Genomic DNA, 18946 nt, shown 5'->3' with positions numbered 1-18946 from the left:
CATATTACTGGTCTCCTCACTGGCTGTTCAATGCACTGATGTGATCTAAATAAATCAACCACCAAAACACACAACACAACAGCTGTGTCTGTCAAGAGATGTTATTGGGCCTCACAGTACAGAAACACCTTCAAAGAGAAATAAAAAGTTTAGCTGGTTTTCCTTATTAAGTGCCTTTTCTAGAATTACAAAACATGAATCAAATTCTGCAAACCTGCAGTCTCTTCACAAGTGTTGAGAGATGGCGGGAGCTCTGCCTAGCAAGTGCCCTCATCACTTTGTATTTATACTGCCTTCATAAGACCCTGAAACCTCAATATTCATCTACTTGGCCTCAGTTTAGCTGCAGAAGTTCCAGCTGCTTTTTAACATTCAGACTAATTAGGGAGACAAAAGAAGTTTCCTTAGAAGTGTAAGTTAGCTTCAGTGGTGAATAAGATGTTAAGGAGTAGGTGATGGACTCTCTAAAACAGCTTCTCTGATCTCCCAGTACTTCTTTCAAGATCCTAGCTGGTCTGCACCACTATTAACCTCCCTCCACACTGAGAATTAGCTATTTATACTCAGCCTTTGTTCCTTCTCTCAAAGGGCCCCCTCCTCTAACACTTTAACCAAGAATTCTCAGCCATCTTCTATGAATGTGTATAACAAAAGCTTTTTGAAAGTCAAAATAAATTATATCCACTGGCTGGGACACAGAGAAGCCCCTATTTTGACCATTTACAGCACACTTTGAAAAACGTGATCCTGATGCAATGCTGTTTTTACTGCAGACGTGTGAGTTGACAGTGGTGTTAGGAGCATATCCAAATGACCTCTCCAGCCTCAAATCTTTCTCTCTAGCACTAGCAAAGAGCATGTTCTTTGTCCTTGTGGTGTTCCAGCAAAGTAGTTTTATATAGCTTCAATCTTTAGCACAGAGCACTCCAGCAATTTATCTTACAATTGAGAAATAGTTCCTCCTGTCCCAGGATCTCTGTCAAAGAGGTACAACAAGGAAAAAAAAATCAAAAAACTTTATAGCTCCTTAAAATACCTGTAAATGTAGGAATAATAATTTTTAAAAAACCCTCTTACCAAAAAATCTAAAAATTTAAATCAAATTGGGAAATTTGGAACAAACCCAACAAAGTAACCATGTGCAATGCAATCTTTGTTAAAATTGGCAATCTCCATAAAGAAAACAGCAAACTACCTGAAGTGCAACTCCTTCCACATCCATAGGGTGTTCAGTAAATCCATGCTGAACTTTATTGACTCAAAACAAATGTAACAGTTAACTAATTCAGTGCCTAAGGACAAAATCTCATTCCCAGCTCCCACACATCACAAAATGTCACAACATTTGGCTGCCTTCTATCAAGCAAAAGCAAAATACCATGACTTCTCTCAGGGCAGGATTAAAGGACAGTGTCAGTGCTTCATTAGAAAGCTGGCAAATGTCTTCTTGTTTTGCTCAAAGTTACCCTGCCAAAGCAGCACGGTGGTAAGAGGCTGAATGGAAAAAATGGGCACAAGAGAAGGAACACATTCCATCTGCCTTTCAGTGTCTGAGAAATAATGATTAAATAATTGTGACTTTCTAACAGAAACAGCAAAGCACTTTGCCATCTTTCTACTGCGTTAGAAACCATTTCACTGGTCATTGCAATGAAGCCAAGGAGCAAGGCAAGGATTCCTGAAAAAAACCTAATTTAATTAAAAAAAAAAAAAAATAAGTGAAACCACAGAACCTATTTTGATGGCTCAATATTTGGCACAAGTCTGAGAAGTACATCACACCAGAAAATGAAAACTGCATCAAACCCTAACTTAGCACTATCTCAGAGACTTTGTTTCAGTTTGGACTAGGTGGGGATGATGGGTTTGACCAGGACTTCTCACTATCCCACATAAATCTTCTCCAGAGGTTCTACCGAAGCACTGCTAGGGCATAGTCTGTCTGATTTGATGAGACAGGATGCCACAGAATGAGAACTGCTCAACCAGATCCGAGGGCAATCAGACTTCCTACAGCATGACAGGGTGTTTCAGTAAAGCAGTGCCATGGAACATTGCATTCAGGCTTGGTAATCAAATAAAACTGTCATTCAAGACATACTATTCTCCTGTGCATAGTTATCCATTATCTGCAACAAAACCTGAACTTACTGAATTACTTCATATTTTCAGTATTATGCTGTTGTTTATTACAGAGCAATATGAAGGAATGCAGAAAGAGTAATTTTCTACTAATACTGAACAAGGAACATTATTAGATTAAGGACAGAACATTACCCTTGCAGCTTTTCTCTCAGCTTTGTGCCATTGCAGAACATGCAGTTATATACTTCTCCCTGATGCCTCCTGCCACAGATTTAAAGAACCAAGGCAAATCACTCCCATCACTCTTCTAACACTGGGGAAGAGGCAGAGAAGGAAATATGTTAATTTTGGTAACATACCAGAAAAGTACATTGGTGTCATATTCCTTCCATCTGCTGAAAACAAAAGGCTAGCTGGTTCCCACCACACACCTATAAGATGAGACAGGCAGAAATGCCCAATGATAAAAGGGGGTTTACAAAAAAGAAAGAAAGATGAAAACTGATATACATGTAATAGCAGTACCTGGGTAATGGACAGGAGGGAAATCATGTTTCAGACAAGGCCCCAGAAATCTCTTTTCATCGTTTCAAAGACAATGCATAAGTTGGGGGGTGGGGGACACACAAGAGCCTGGAGTCTCTGCTATTATTCCTCCAGTTCCAATCTTGTATGAGTAGAAGCCCCAGGGCAGGAGTTTAGTTACCAGCCTTTGCCCACAGGTTGCTCTTCTGGTTGTTCATCAGTCTGTCACAGCTATTTAGTGCTTGCAAGAGCTAAGAGCAGAGGCACACAGAGAACAGAGAGCAGTGCACAGGCATTGCAGAAGGAGCTTTGCAGGCAGTCTTATCTCCTTGACCTCCTACAGCCACACCGAGAGAGCAGCAAGTCATGATACACAAATTCTCTGGTCCCCTCAGCTGAACCCTCTGAGGCAAGTGGGAACAAAGTAGAAGAGGGGCAAAGCCCAACCAGATCCACTTTCCCAAGTGGAATCCAGCAAGGTCATCTCAAACCCTGACAAGCTGTGTTCTACCCTCCTCTGGGAACTCTGTCCATATGTTTATGATGAGGAAACAGCTCGACATGCACCTGCCAGTTATTTTCATTTAGCCCCAGCATTTGGCAATGCCCACATGTGAGATTCTGCAAACAGTCTTTTTACTGAGTTTCCATGTTACTGAGTTTACAGGGTCATCACTCAGAAGCTGATCAGTTACATCTTTTGCCAACCGTATTTAGAATGCTCAGTATCAGTGAAGAACAGATACGTGGTATAATCAAAACCCCTTAGAAATAAGGATTTTTTTTTTTCAACTTTAACTAAGCTTTCTGACTTCTGGCCACTTTTTTTGATTGATTTTTTTGATCATGAACAATGAAAGAGTTCTGCAGTGAAAACCTTCTCCAACCTCCAAGTCCTAATGAAGACTTCTTATTCTAAGATCTTGGATCAGGAGAAGAGAGGCATATCCAGGTGAATGTTGCCTCAGGATGAGAACAAATTTACACTGCTTTTCTCACTGTGAAGGGCACAGGAGGAAGCCACAAGACAAGCTAGCAAGGGCAAAAGTCTGATCAGCCTCTGATGTGAATAACCTAAAAAAAAATAAAGACTTGAATAACATTTTAGCCTGCAGGCAGAACAGGAGGTTTATATGGCTAAAGGACCCAGAATTAGATTTAACACACTAAAAACACAGCCTGCAATGTGGGAAATACATCTTGCCCACTTTAGCACTGACTGCTGCCACCAAAGTACAACAAAGCTGAATTGAGACAACAGGGCTCTTACAAGACCTACAATAGCCTTAGGCTGCCCTCAGTGCCTTAAGGAAACTCAGAAGTGAGAGAAGTCCATCCTTCCAAGAGACCTTAACAGAATAAAACTATTTCTGGCTTTCACACAGGACAGGAAAAAAAAAAAGGTCTTACATTGTTTCAAAAGTTAGAACAAGGGAACAGAGACAGGCTGGGAGATATCTACAGCTACTGAGTTTGTATCAGGAAGAGCACAAGTAGGTGAAAACTGAAAAGAACAAAGTCTCTGCCAAATGGAAGTAATGTGAAACTGTTACCAACTTCTGACTGTAATTTGCAAGAAAAGAGATGGAACATTCCAAAGCAACAGACAGAAAAGTTGAGAGTGTTGCTCTATGTGCTATCAGCATGCTGCAAACCCTCATAAAATATGGGCAGTGTGTACACTACTGTCCTCTGGACTTTTCTGATTGCACCATATGTTGGAAGTGCACATCTGCTCTTTATATAAAATGGATAGTACATACTTTAAAAGCAAATGTGAGGAATTTACAGGGTAGAAGCTGATTAACATTGAACTCAGCACATGAATTTGTTAGTCCAGTGCCATGTGTCTGACTCACACAGTCATGCTGGTGCAACATTCTTTAGGTCCATTGCTGTGAGCTTGGAAATTGAACGTCTATTCAGTGCTAACAGCAACAACATCTCCAGCAAGTGACTCCTGGGACAAATGAACACTTTGCACTGAAATATTTGGCTTCTAGAAAAAGCATTTCTGCCCTTTTACCAGGTTATACATATCTCAGTCTCATTTGTACTACAGAAAAAAAAGAAACTTGGATTGTGCAAGAATCTTTCAAACAAAACTGTGTTACAATTCTGTAGCAAAAAGTAGATGTATGAATCTGTGATGGGCTGCTGATCAATTTTTGACAAATCAATATTCTCATGACAGATTAAGAGGGCACATATTTCACAATTTATAGCACTCACAATATGCAAACATAGCAATGAGCACTTGGGGTACAGTTTCCTGCCTAGGAAGTTTTTTAACATACGGCTTTTATTTTCTATCAAATTCTTTTAAATATTTTCTTTTCAGTAATATATCTTCTCCCTAATGCTGGAATTCTCTACAAGTGGGTGTTTCAGCAGAACACTATTATGCTCAATTTTTCCTTGCCTAAAACACAATTAATTCTACCTCAGGAAAGAGGAATTGACCAATTTCTGTAGAAATTGTAACAGAGGTTATCATTATTGCTACTAAATAGAGATGTCAGACAATAGAAATCCTAACATGACAGTAGACACAATGCGTCAGGTTTTTAGGGGTTTTTTTCTTAATTTTGGGATATAATACCATGACTAGAGAGTATTAGGAAACTACTTCAAAGAGTTACATGAAAACAAGTAATCCCCTCTCTTAAAAAACAAAACAAAACAAAACAAAAAAACCACCACAACACCAAAACCCTCAATATTTTGCAGAAGTATCATTCCTTCTCTTCCTCTTTTCAACAAAACTGTTTGAAACTCTAGGTTTAATAAAGTTAGTCACAATTATGCAGCTCCTGTTTTTGAGCTCTATTAATTCTGGATGGAAATGTTCAATTATTTCATGCTTTTTATCTAGCTACAATTGTTTCTTACATACATCTAGATAAATAGCAGCACCCTCTTTCTTTGAGCTTCTCAATATTAGATGCAACATTTCATTTTAGGAAAATCTCTGGGTTAGGACAGCACTGAAGAGACAAAACAGTCTGGCTTTCTGAGCTCTACCCAACTTCTGATTATAAGGCTGGATTGAAAATAATCACCCATGCAGGAAAACTACCCTGAAGTCCAGAGATGAACATTCAGAGAAGGAAATTAACTTGTAGAAAATCAAGGAAAACTACCTCTCAGTAGCTGGCTCACATTTTGTAGAATTTTCAGTGTGTTGCACAAAAATATTGCTTTAATATTTAAAGAATCAAGAACGCAAGTTTTTCTAGATAGAAGTTCTCTCTTGAAGAAAAACAGGTAGCTGGAGACTACAATGATGGGGTGGGATAAAAAGAACAGCAGGAGCTGACAAAGCTTACAATAGCTAGAACCACATTGCCACCATATTAAACTACTTTTATTTATCTAATTCCATCCTGTACCATGATAAACCTGAAATAACACCAAATAAGAGCCACACTTGAAGCTAATTTCACTTTTCAAAACATGCCCTACTAGGATGTTATACCTACAGAAACCCTGTTTGAAGATGAACTGCCAGGATGATTAACAGCGAAAAAGATAGTATTTCCTTTCTTATTATTGACAGGTACTTTAAAAAATGTATTTTATAGAATTACCTCAATATTTTTGTTGTCTGTATATATATATCTGAATACAGCACATGTAAAGCATTTATTCCTACATCACTTAAGTTATATTCCTATTTAGGAGTTATTTCCTACTTAAGAATGGAATTAATTTTTTTATGCAAAAAGTGCATGTGTTTGTTCATAGACTGATGGGTAGATAAGTAGATGTTACTAAGTGCAAAAAGAAGAGTTTTATGTATTTCTAAAAACGTGAATTTTGAAACCTGCAGACTATCCTTAGAGAGAAAAGTCCACTTACTTTTTATGAGTAAATGGTCCAGTGTTTCCAAACCTATTTTTACTTTGTTGAGTCATTCAAAACCAAATCCATCCTCTACAAATATCTTTGCTCTCTGAAAATTACTCACTGAATAATTTATATGAAGGAAATTCACCCTAAGGGTTTGCCTGTGAGCTTGTTCACTTTTACTGTTCCCTGCCTATTATCCGATGTGTTTGAGCAGGCTCCCAAGTCACACAGCTTCATTTCTACTCCCCAAGTGAATGAGTGAAACTTTAAGCTGCTATATCCATACAAGAGGAACAACAAATCACGAATCAGGAACAGCCAATTTTGTTTTCTACTGAAAAGCCATCACTACCTAGCTGTTTAGGAGCTGACAGTATTCCCCCAGGAAGCACACCAAGAAGTGTGACTCATGAGCCACAGCAGCAGGGCTGGCAGGGTGTGGGAGGAGATCCCAGGGACTGCGGGGTGGAGATGCCTTGGGAAGGCACTCCCCTGTAGATGCCCATCAATTGTGGTTCCCTCCCCGGAGTCTAGAAAGTTCTGTCGTTCTCCCTCCTCCATTGGTCTCTGTGTCAGCCCCACCTTCCTCTCCTCCTCTCATTTGTGAGTCCCCGATCACCCCACTTCTGTTCCTCCCCTGGTCCCCTGCCCCATTGGTCCTCTGTACCTTGGCCCCTCCTGCCTGCCGCAATGTTAAAAACCCTGTCCCTGCCCTGTTTGGGGCTTCCCGCCGCCTGTCATCCTTTAGCTCGGTTGTCTCCCTGCTCCTCTCCGACCCACCCCACTTTGGACCCTTCGCCGACCCTCCAATAAACCTAGTTGGATCCCTCACCCTCGATCCTAACACCCATGTCCCCAGTTCACAATCCCGTTCTGCCCCCGGTTCGAGTTTGCAAGATGGCGCCAGCCTTGTGGCGCCACAAAATGGCCTCTCCTCACCCCCCCATGGTTTTCCCGCCCTTCCACCGGTGCCTCCCCTCCTTTCCTCAGCTCTCCCCACCGCGTCATGTTCCGCCCCTGCGTCGGGTCCTGCCCCTTCCAACGCAGCGATGACGCATCCGTCGGGTCCTGTCCCTCCTACCCTTCTTGCGCCTCCCCTGGGTGGGCCTTTGGTGGGTGGTGCTACTCCCACAGAGGGCTCCGCCCCAGGGCGTGACGTGGGCCTTCCACCTGACCACGCCCCTTTGGGTCACTGTCTCCTGTCTCCTACCTGTCACTGTCTCTCACTGTCTCCTGTCCCCCTGTCTCCTACCCCTTCCAGTTCCCACGAGACCGGAATCGGAAGTGGGCCTAACCGGAAGGCAGCCATCTTGGGCTGCCGGGGTCCCAGCTACCGGGACCCTACGGTCAGTAGGAGGCCTTGTGCCCTAGTCTGCAGCGGTCTCCTCCTCTGATGAGGAGGGGGCTTGCTGCACTCCCAGCCATACCACCAGGCCGGGTAGTAGCTGGGCACGGATTCGGGAGGAAGCGGTTAAGGAGGGAGACCTTGACTTTGCGAGGGACCTCGACCGGTTTGTGGCTCCTGTCATCGTGAGTCGTGACGGGAACGCGTGGTGGCAGCAAATCCAGTATACCAAGATAAAGGAGTTGAGAGAGGCGGCCAAGGACTATGGGAGGGGTTCTCCTTATTTCAAGAGTTTGTTAGACTTGACTTTTTCTGGACATACCCTGATACCTCACGACCTCCGCTATATTATGACTGCTTTGTTGTCCCCCACTGAGTTTCTTTTGTGGGAAACTCAGTGAAAAAACTATTAAAACCCTTAATCGAGAAACACCAAGTAGACGGCCTTGGTAATGATGCTCTGGACGCATTTTCGGGAGATGGCGTGTTCGATAGGCCGGAGGACCAAGACGCTCTTCCAGTGGACGTTTTGAATGATATCAAACAAGCCGCCCAAACCGCCCTCCTGAAATTGCCGGACAGCTCCACCCCGCTCTAGAGCTTCTCCTCAATCCACCAAGGAGTTGACGAATCCTTTATTAAATTTGTCGATCGGTTGCGCGAAGCCATCGAGCGCCAGATCGACAACATGGAGGCAAGGGACAAGCTTTTATGCAAAATGGCCATGACCAACGACAACCCCGATACCAAGAAGGTGCTCAGGGCCCTTCCCCAGGACCCCGAGCCCTCGATCACGCAGATGGTCACCGCCTGCGCCAAAGCAACCTCCATCGAACACACGGTGGCAGCGGCAATGAGCAAGGGTGTCGGGGAGGCTATGATATCACTACAAAACACCCAGTGTTTTAATTGCAAGCAGTTTGGTCATGTGTGCGCTAACTGTCCCTATCCCCTGTCCGACAACTGGATCTCCTCTTTCCTGCCCTCGCCGTCGGTGCACCCACCTTCCCACATATCACCACACGCCCCGGGACTCCATCATCCTCCTCGGCGGCCGGGAAACGAGTGGCTGAGCACGCCGCGGCCCCGTGCGACGACACCAAATGGCAGGCCAGCCCTCCCCACCATCCAGGAGAGCCCTTCCCCAGCCGAGTCATCGCAGAGGAGTGGAGCCCCGAGGATGGACTCAAACTCCTCTGACGGACGGGGCGCTAGACCAGAGCCTTCGCCGGATCCTCCACAGCTCCATACATCTGCTGTTCGACGACGAGGAGATCACCAGGGTCCCGGCAGGCTACTTGCCCCCACCTTACCATGACCAGGCCGTCGAAGTGCTCATCCTGGGGGACAACAAGCACACCCCTTTCAAACTCTCCATCGTTCCCAAGGTCGTGACGGTACAACCCAATAATGAAGTGACCGTAATGGTTGCATGCACCTCCCCACCCTACACGCTTTGTAAGCATGCTCAGTTTGCTCAAATGTATGTGTTGCCCGGACAAGACACTGATAACTCTAACTATGACATTTTCTATTCCCGAGTACTCACTAGGGAAAGGCCTAACATCAATGCCCTAGTTTCGTGGAGGGACAAACACCTTGAGCTGGCCATGATAGCAGACACGGGAGCCGATGTCACCATCATCCCTAAAGCGAAGTGGCCCCGCGACTGGGAGCTGGTGCCCTCTTGCGGCACTGTCTCCGGGATCGGCGGAGTGGTCAATTCTCTCCGGAGCAAACACCTTGTAACCATCGAGGGACCGGAGGGGCAGCTGGCAATGGTGAGGCCATTTGTCACCAACTCCAACATAGCCTTACTGGGCCAGGACGTCTTGTCCCAGTGGGGGGCTCGTCTTGACATCCCGGATGCCAACTGGGATTGTTAGCCTGGGCCACTGCTGAGCGCACCACCCCACCTCTCATCTGGAAATCACACAGACCGGTGTGGGTGGAGCAGTGGCCCCTTCCTGAGGAGAAACTTAAAGCGCTCAATGATTGGGTAGATGAGCAGTTGCACCTGGGACACATTGTCCCCTCCCAGAGCCACTGGAACACCCCAGTCTTTGTCATTAAAAAGCCTGGCAAAGACAAATGGCGCCTGCTCCAGCACCTCAGGAAAATCAATGAGGTCATCGAAGACATGGGTCCCCTACAGCCTGGCCTCCTTTCCCCCTCCATGCTCCCAAGAAACTGGCCGCTCGCAGTCCTGGACATCAAGGACTGTTTTTTCAACATCCCACTGCACCCTGCGGATGCTCCCAGATTCACCCTTTCGGTACCTTCCGTCAACCGAAAAGAGCCCTACAAGCGGTACCATTGGGTCACTTTGCCTCAGGGGATGAAAAACAGCCCCGTGCTCTGCCAAACTTTTGTCGCTCAAGTCCTTTCCCCGGTGAGAAAACTTTTCCCTGACGCCACCATACTCCATTACATGGATGACATCCTTGTTTGTGCATCGACTGATGCCTACCTAAAGACAGCTCTAGATAAAACCATAGCTGCTGTGGAACAGGCAGGGTTCCAAATTGCCGCGGACAAAATCCAGCTCTCCTGCCCGTGGAAATACCTCGGCTTCCGAATCACCAAGGGGACTGTCGTGCCCCAGACCCTTTCCATCCAGAACAACCCCCGCACTCTACACGACCTCCAACAACTCTGCGGGATCATCACCTGGATCTGGCCCTTCCTGGGTCTCACAACGGAGGAGCTCTCCCCGTTGTTCAACCTACTGCGCAGCGACCGAGATCTCGCCTCTCCTCGCTCCCTGACCCCAGAAGTTTGGACGGCGCTGGACAAAGTCGCAGCCGCAATAGAGTCCCACCAGGCCCATTGCATGGACCAGTCCCTCCCCCTCGAAGTCGTGGTACTGGGTAAGGCTCCTCAGTTCCATGCACTGATTTTTCAGTGGGACAAAAATTCAAAGGACCTACTCCTCATCATCTAGTGGTTGTTCCTGCCACACCAGCCACACAAAACCGTCACCACACCCCAAGAGCTGGTGGCACAATTAATTACCAAGGCTAGGAGTCACCTCCGAACCCTTGCGGGCTGTGAGCCAGCGTGTATTTATTTACCATTCACCTTAGACCACCTTGACACTCTCTTGCAGACCAACGAACACCTACAGGTCGCGTTGGACAGCTATCCCCGAGAACTTTCACCCACTACCCAAAACACAAATTTTTCAAGGACTCATTACAATTGGCCCTGCGACTGCTTAGAAGCAATTCACCCCTCAAGAATGCTCTCACGGTGTTCACTGACGGGTCTGGAAAGTCCCATAAATCAGTGATCACATGGAGAAATAACAACACTGGAGAGTGGGAGTCCAATGTTAGAACTGTAGATGGGTCTCCCCAGATCGCAGAACTTGCTGCAGTCATGAGAGCATTCAGGAAATTCCAACAACCACTCAGTTTGGTCACAGATTCGGCCTATGTCGCCGGGATAGCAGAGAGAGCAGAACATGCCCTCCTGAAAGAAGTCCAAAATGAGAAATTGTTTGGCTTGCTCTCAGAACTAATCTGGCTACTATCCCACCGAGAGCAGCCTTATCACATCACACACGTCCGGTCTCACACGGACCTGCCCGGCCCCATCACAGAGGGTAATCGGAGAGCAGACCACCTAGCCATGGCAACTTGTACAAGTCCCACCCTAGGCGTCTCCATGTATGCCGTCCCCGACACTTTTCAACAGGCTCAGCTGAGCCACAGATTTTATCATCAGAATGCCCCCGCCTTAAGGCGGCAGTTTAAAATTTCGGTCGAACAAGCCAGAGCCATCATAGCCACTTGTCCCAACTGCCAAGCCTTCTCCCTGCCATCGATGCCAGTTGGCGGCAATCCCAGGGGCTTGGGGGCTCTTGAGCTCTGGCAAATGGACATTACTCATTATGCCCCCTTTGGGAGGCTCAAATACATACATGTTTCCATTGATACGTTTTCGGGTGCTGTGTTTGCATCCGTCCACGCAGGCGAGAAGGCACGCAATGTAATCAAGCATTTTTACATGGCATTCGCCACCCTAGGAGTCCCCAAAAACATAAAGACTGATAACGGTCCAGCCTTCACATCTAAACGATTCAAAGAATTCACACAGCAATGGGGGATTTCCCACAGCACAGGGATCCCTCATAACCCCACGGGTCAGTCGATAGTCGAACGGGCACACAAAGAAATCAAAAAGCTATTAGAACAGCAGAATAATCCAGCATCTACCTCCTCCCCTCCTGAGAGGCTGTGCAAGGCCCTCTTTGTGATGAATTTCATGAACTGCTCCCAAAAGGAGCCAAACCCCCCATCCTCCGGCACTTTCACAATAATACCTCTGCTCAACTCAAGGAAAGACCCCCTGTGCTCGTTCGCGACCCCAAATCCAAGGTAATCGAAGGACCCTACCCTCTGATTACGTGGGGGAGAGGCTTTGCTTGTGTCTTCACAGGTGCTGGATCAAAGTGGATTCCCAGAAAATACGTAAAGCCTTATCTCGACTGCCCAAGTGAGGATACCACAGCAAATAACGAAGCCAATTTCGACAAATACCAAGCCGACAATTCTACATTCGCCTGGAAACAAAGAAAAAGGAAGGGGATGTATCCAAACATCGTCGCACATGTTCTGATCACTCGAGGATACATCCCCTCCACCCAGTGCACTTCAATATCAGAAAGAGACATACCCCCTCCCTTCCCAAAATACTGTTATCAATAAAACCCCCTCCAACACATTATCCCCGCTGCCGCCAAAGGCCCCCCCCTTGATATCTCCCTTACTGACCCTTGTCCCACTATTTTCTCCCGTATACCCTGCCCCCCCCCCTTCCTTCTTCCTTTTGTTTAAAGAAGGGGGAGGCAGAGGCCACATCCTAGCAAGGGTGTGTGTTCACTAAGAGACTTATATATGCTTTCCATTCCAGAAAGAAAAATCATGGCTTCCCCCGTGATGATCCCGGGAAACCCCCTCAGCAACAAGGGTGCTGTCGAGAATGCTGCTGCAGGTGCTGCCCTCATCTATCTGCTACTGACCAGGTGACCAGCGGCTGGATAATACCACAGCCAAAGCAGAACATCTGGGTCACCCTGGCGAAGTCCCTCCAACAGGACAGTCTTTGCATGGCCATGGGAAGTGTGGATGATCCACTCTCTACGTGTCTGATGGGAATCCCCCATCACAAAATGAGTATCCCTATGTAGGTAAGAAACCCAACCCAGCAGACACCTGGGATGAATGGACGAGGATTTTCCCACACGCACCACAGGAGCCCCAGGAATTGGATCTACTGGGTTCCATCAAAGCTAGTTACTGTGTCACCTTTGAGTACAGGGTGAGACCGAATTGGCAGTCCACCTCCAGGCCACAAAATAACATTCCCACAGACGTCTCGCCCCATGATAAAAGATACAATGTGGTGGAATGGTACAATTACACCAGCACCACACCATCCGAGTCCATGTCTTACCCCAGAGTGCTCCCGCGGGGAGTGTTTCTTATCTGCGGTGACAGGGTCTGGGCAGGGATCCCCTCTAACATCAAAGGGGGCCCCTGCAGTCTTGGCCAGCTTACTACCATCACCCCAAATTCTACATTGATCAACAATTGGAAGAAAAATGAATTGGCCCGCCAAAAGAGATCTTTTGAAGAATTCGACCCTAATTGTGACAGTCAAATTTATAATCAGCAGGGTGCTTCATCAGAAGGCAAACCCCATTTCAGACACAGGCAGAAGGGTAAATGCTACAGGGGGCTCTCAAAATGGCTTTGCTTCTGTTTCTGAAGCCCAGAAGCACCCTTCAGACCACTGACCTCCCTAGGACAAAGGCAAGACTTCACATTTTGCAGACATTCATAAGCAGTTCTTTGGCATCCCTGTGACCCTGTGGTTCTTTTGTGCCGTATTCTGCTGTACTGTACAAATCATGAATTGCAAGAGCCCTCCGAAAATAAGTTCTCCAAAAGTTCACCATTGTTTTCAAATGGATGGCATTCAAAACTATGGATTAGTCATCAAGTAAGCTAGTTTCTAAGATTTCTACCCAAGCTGAGATAGAGATGGACCAGAGAAGAAAAACTGAACAGAGACCATGGAAGGGACAGGCAGAGAGCAAGATGACACAAAAACTCATGTACTGTTCAAAACCATGGCTCAGTTAAAAGTCAGGTAATTGTTTAGGAAGACTGACCAGAAGAACTGGTCTGCACAGACCTGTTCAACAGCCAGCTTCAAGGTAGATCCTGCCTTGCTGTAACAACTGTGGCTCTCAAGCCTGAGAAGCAGCAAGCACTTAGCTATTCTGCAGTAAGCAATGACAGCAACTCCAACAGTCTGCTGCATAAAGAAGACAATATTTAACAATGGTCAGGGTTATGTCCACCCAGCAGAAAAAACACTTGGGCAGTGTCATCTACTTGTCACCTTGTCTTAGAGCCTTCGTCTGCTTTTGATCCAAATTCAGACTGCACCACAAGAAAAAATTACGTGTAGAATATGATTAGTAAAATAATCAATTTTTATGACCTGAATGCTACACACAGGGTCCATTGAAATAGATACATTACATTTCTGGATTATCCTTCCTCTTTTCTTTTGTGCATGCATATAAAAGGAATTTTTACACTGGAATCATGTAATACTACCAATACTGACCTCCTTTTCAGCCCACAGAGATTAACCATCCCTTGAGGATTGTATTGACCCTGGCTTTGCTCTCACCACTATTTACCTCTCTGGTCAATGAATCTTGATGCTGATTACAACAAAGTCAATACCTGCTTATTACAGTTAGAATAAGAATCACTGAGAAGGCTTATGAACACTAGCTTGGTGTCTGCCAAAACTACCCAGTTAAGGAGTCTGTCAAGGTTTCACTCTGTCTGTCTTCTTTTCTAGTAAAACCTTTCTCAATGAAAAAATGCCACTGGAAGACTCAATAATCCAGTTTGTTCTTATAAAAAGAGCCCCGACAAGAATATTTTAATATTTGATATATACAAGTATTCATTAGTATACAAATTCAAACACATAAGCCAGATTTTATACTGGATAATTGTTATTTGGAGGTTGTGTGTAATTTTGTGGGTTTTTCAATAGTTACTGCAACTTTTAGGATTTAATTCAAGTCTTCTTTGTATTAAATATTGAGTCCCCAGGGTAGGTAGCACATTTAGTTCTCTCTTCCCATTTACTTTTATTTTTATGGCAGATTTAAAATGAACTCTAGAGCTCAGTTGTTGTTCACAACTTTCCAAAGAGAGTTCCGGAAACCATCCAAGTAACATCTTTACAATCCTAGCACCAGAATCCACAAAAATCCATACATCCATCCAAATCCTGAGCTAGGATGAAACAAAATGATAAGAAATTATTTTGGAGGGAAAATATCAGGGAAGAAGTTTAGCTCAGTAAACCTTGAGAAGAAAGGTGTGATGACCATGCAGCTTTGACCAAATTCGTGGCAAACACGCAGACATTCTCAGTTATGCAAACCTGGGATGCCCACCCTTCCTGCTCCTGCTAACAAGATCTGTCCTTACTGTGCAGTTAAATTTACTGACAAATTTATACTTGTTCATGTTTTATTCCATTAAGGTATCATAAGTGTCTCAAAGCCACAGACAACAGCTAAACCCACATTAGACATCCTGGTTCCATGCATTCATTGAATGCAAATTCAGACAAGCGCTGTCAAAATTCTGAAGACCTTCCCCCTTTACTCATGCCAGAGGCATGTTCATCTCCATTGCATTCAGCAACTCTTGTCTCTGCCCACTCAGACAAACTGAGAAATCCTCAGCTGAGCTTTCGTGAGCATTAAGATGCAGAGGACATTGAAGATTAAAGCAAAGGTCATCAGCACAGCTTTAAGAGAAACACTTCAAATATTTTCTGACTGCCCACTTCCTAACTGCCTTAAAAATCTGAGAACCTACAGGGAAGGTGAGGTCTAAGCTAGGTCTTAAGGTCCTTGGATAGGCAATGACATCGAGCATGGTTGGACTGCATTTCTCACAAGGTCCAACACCTTTCCAAGGGTTGCAGTGTTTCTGCAAGGCCTGGTGTTTGCCTTTTGTTTAATCACCTGCCCATTCTTCAGTCTTGTTCCTAGAGGAAGAAAAGGGTGGTCCTAAACTGTTTGTTATAGTTAAACATAAAAATTCAGAATAGATTTTTCTAGTCAGTTAACCATATTCTTGAGGGAAAACATAAGGTAGTATGATTATTAAAGAGCACTCTCAGTAATAGTCACATCTTTATTGTGTCAACCCTTTGCCAAAAAAAAAATAAGATTTATAGTAAAAGCCACTTACATTTCTTCTTTGCAGAACCAAGCCATCTGCCTCCAATATACCATCAGCCCCTGCTAGATGAATTCACACATATTTTAAAGCCCCAGAGTAACCATTAGAATGGAAATTGGACACTACTTGTCATTTGCAAAGCTTTCTTAACTGGAGAGGCTTCCCATTTGTTCAATTAAATGTTTCCATGTGCAATACACTTTATGAAATTTATCCCAAAACAGTGAGGACTGAAATAATCTTGGAGGCAGATGGCACAGCTGTTCCATTTAGAGCTATCCTCAGCAATATATGAAGTGATGGACAGGACTGGGAAGTGGGAGTGAAAACTTGGTACTATGAAGAATATTATCCATGGGTTTTAGCAATAAACAAACCATTTCAGTGCCAACCTTCCCTCCCCTATCATATGTAGCTGCGTGACTCACTTGAGTTTATCCAATTAGAAAACACCCATTTAATTCAAGAAGTCAACCACTGAAGCCATGCAAGGTTTTCCCCTAAGAGAATCCATCCTTCTGCCTTGAAATCTAAGGGAGTTTGAAAATATGTCTCTTACACTGACACAAGGAGGCAGATATGTGTATGGGCTGAGGAGACAGCCTGCATGCAGAAGTGACACAGGTACCAGTAGGAATAGGGAGCAAGTTTAAGCTGCTGCTTATTTGCATGCCTCTCACAGAGCAGAAATCATTGTACCATGCTCCAGATGCTGCAAATCTCAAGATGCACATCCAGGGCTCATAATTAAAACTGGAAAACATTTTAACTGAGGAGAGGGAGGAAAAAAACCCAGAGCTATCCCAGATACACTACATCTATTTTGACATTTCTGCAGTGCTGATCTGTTCTACCACCTCAGTGTAAGGAAGTTCCATGGAAAAGGCAAAAACACTCCCTCACAGGTACAAGACTTGAAAGAACCTGATGAGGGCATACCTATTTCTGTACAGCACCTAGACTGGCCTCAGAGGTTCAGTAAACTAAATGAGCTAAATAATCCAAAAATTTCTTCAAAAAGATTTTTCAACCCTTATGAAAGAAAATAGGATAATATGTAGAAAGAGATTTAAATCAAAATAGGCTGTCAGGAAAAATTTTCATCTCAGAAAGCACTGCTTTACTGAAAAACAAAGAATGAGGATCCCATTGTCCATTGCAAGCCAGCACATTCCCCACAGAAGATTTTCCTTAGATGCAGAACAAAAACCACTTGGAGCAAGAAGACAGATCCCAATCCTTATATCCACAGGTAGGAAATTACAGCAGCTCAGTGGAACCCCAGTCACCTTTTCTGCAGATTTAATGAAACATCAACAGTCAAAAAAAGTTACAAGGCCAAACCCAGTTAAGAAAGAACCATAGAAACCAAAGGACAGGTCTCACCACCTCCTTTCCTCCCCACAGCCTACTCTTCCTGCTTTCCTCTTCAATCCTACAGCCTATTAGAGACATTCACAGCTGGAGTGCTGCTGAAAACAGAGAATATCTGTTTTGTATGGACTGTCAGTGAGATGAAGAAAGTTCTCCATAGGTGCCATGTGACAATAAATGGCCAGGGAGATGATGCTGAAAAGCCAAAAAGTACATCCTGGTTGACCAGAACACCCATGTTTGAATAGGTTCAGCTGGAGACTCTTATGCCAAATGCCTTAAGGAAAATTAGAGAGGAAAAATACTGCCAATGCAGAAGTAAGGGAGGTGAGAGGGCACTTTGGAAATGAATGGCATTCTGACTAGCAAAGGATTTCTTTGTGACAGTGAAGGGACACCAGGTTGGATATTCACTACTGTATTACTTAGAAAAATATTTCTTGACCTTGCTGTTTCAGTATAAATGCTTCCTTCCCAACCACCTCTTTCCCAGTGGTAATACTATAAAAGATGTGCCCCAAGGGACAAGTTTCTAATAATGCTCTGATCTTGCTTTCCAAGCACTTACAGCAACCGCAGGAGCAATTTTAAAATAAAATGAGTAAATTCATAAGACTCAACCTCTTTTTTATTTGCAGGAAACTTTGGCTATGCTTAAAATTATTGCAGAGTGTACCATCACAGAGAAATATATTTAGTTTTGTAAATCTCGTTTTCTCACACTGCTGTAAACAGCACAATGCATGGAAACTCTAGACAGGTGATGAAAAATAAGTGTCCTAATTTACTGGTTTTGCACCCTGGCTTCATTTCAGCTACATCTTAAAAGGCCAATATCCACATATGATTCCCGTAATTCTAATGACATAAAATGGCTATTCATAATTAATTATTTTCCACCAAAGTTGGAAATATGGAAGTCACCACTAGGGCACAGCTAATCCAGAAGTAACCCTGCTTCTGCAGAATACCTCTGCAAAGCATCAGCAGGAAGCAGAGGGAATAGATGTACATTCTAAAAAGCATGTCCTCTTTGAATCACCATTCCCATAAGAGCAGTTCTTCCACTCTTTCCTGGCATCCCTGCAGCTTTCTCATCCTCAGTGGGGTAAGACATGGAACAAGTTACCCTCAGACACAGAGCTATGATAATGGCACCTGCCCACCTTCAACTGCTTGTCTCACTCTACCCTGGCCTGGTGCCCCTCTCAAGGGCCTCTGACAAGGCTCTAACTACTGCTCACCAGCTTCTGCTCCTGATTTTTGGAGAAGGACTGGAATTCAGCTCACATCCACACAACTGTCACCCAGTAACTCTCCACATCCCTCTTCTGGATGAGGGGCAGGAACTTGGCAGCTGTAGTAGACATTTCACTGATGGACTGGGAACTGAAGGACAGTAGGAGAAGATTCCCACCTAAAATCTTGGAATTATTGCAGGAGGTAGGAACCAGGTCACTGATACCTC

General features: G+C 44.6%; 2 protein-coding genes across 10 annotated transcripts in view; one reads left to right on the top strand and one right to left on the bottom strand.

Annotated features, from left to right (window-relative positions):
* Positions 1–18946, top strand: part of RPL24 (ribosomal protein L24) — a 432745-nt gene that overhangs the window by 238530 nt on the left and 175269 nt on the right. The window lies entirely within an intron of this gene.
* Positions 1–18946, bottom strand: part of ZPLD1 (zona pellucida like domain containing 1) — a 126403-nt gene that overhangs the window by 54683 nt on the left and 52774 nt on the right. Inside the window, exon 1 of one of the 9 annotated variants that reach the window (XM_050973495.1) lies at positions 12208–12306. The exons of 7 other annotated variants lie outside the window; for them this stretch is intronic. The gene's annotated coding sequence lies outside the window, so the exon portion shown is untranslated. Of the gene's footprint in view, positions 1–2277; positions 2400–12207; positions 12307–18946 lie in introns of those variants that run through there. One more of the 9 variants, XM_050973501.1, reaches the window with a different exon arrangement.

Source organism: Serinus canaria, chromosome 1 (genome assembly GCF_022539315.1).
Source record: "Serinus canaria isolate serCan28SL12 chromosome 1, serCan2020, whole genome shotgun sequence".
Taxonomy (NCBI): Eukaryota; Metazoa; Chordata; class Aves; order Passeriformes; family Fringillidae; genus Serinus; species Serinus canaria.
This window is presented reverse-complemented; position numbering and strand designations above follow the sequence as displayed.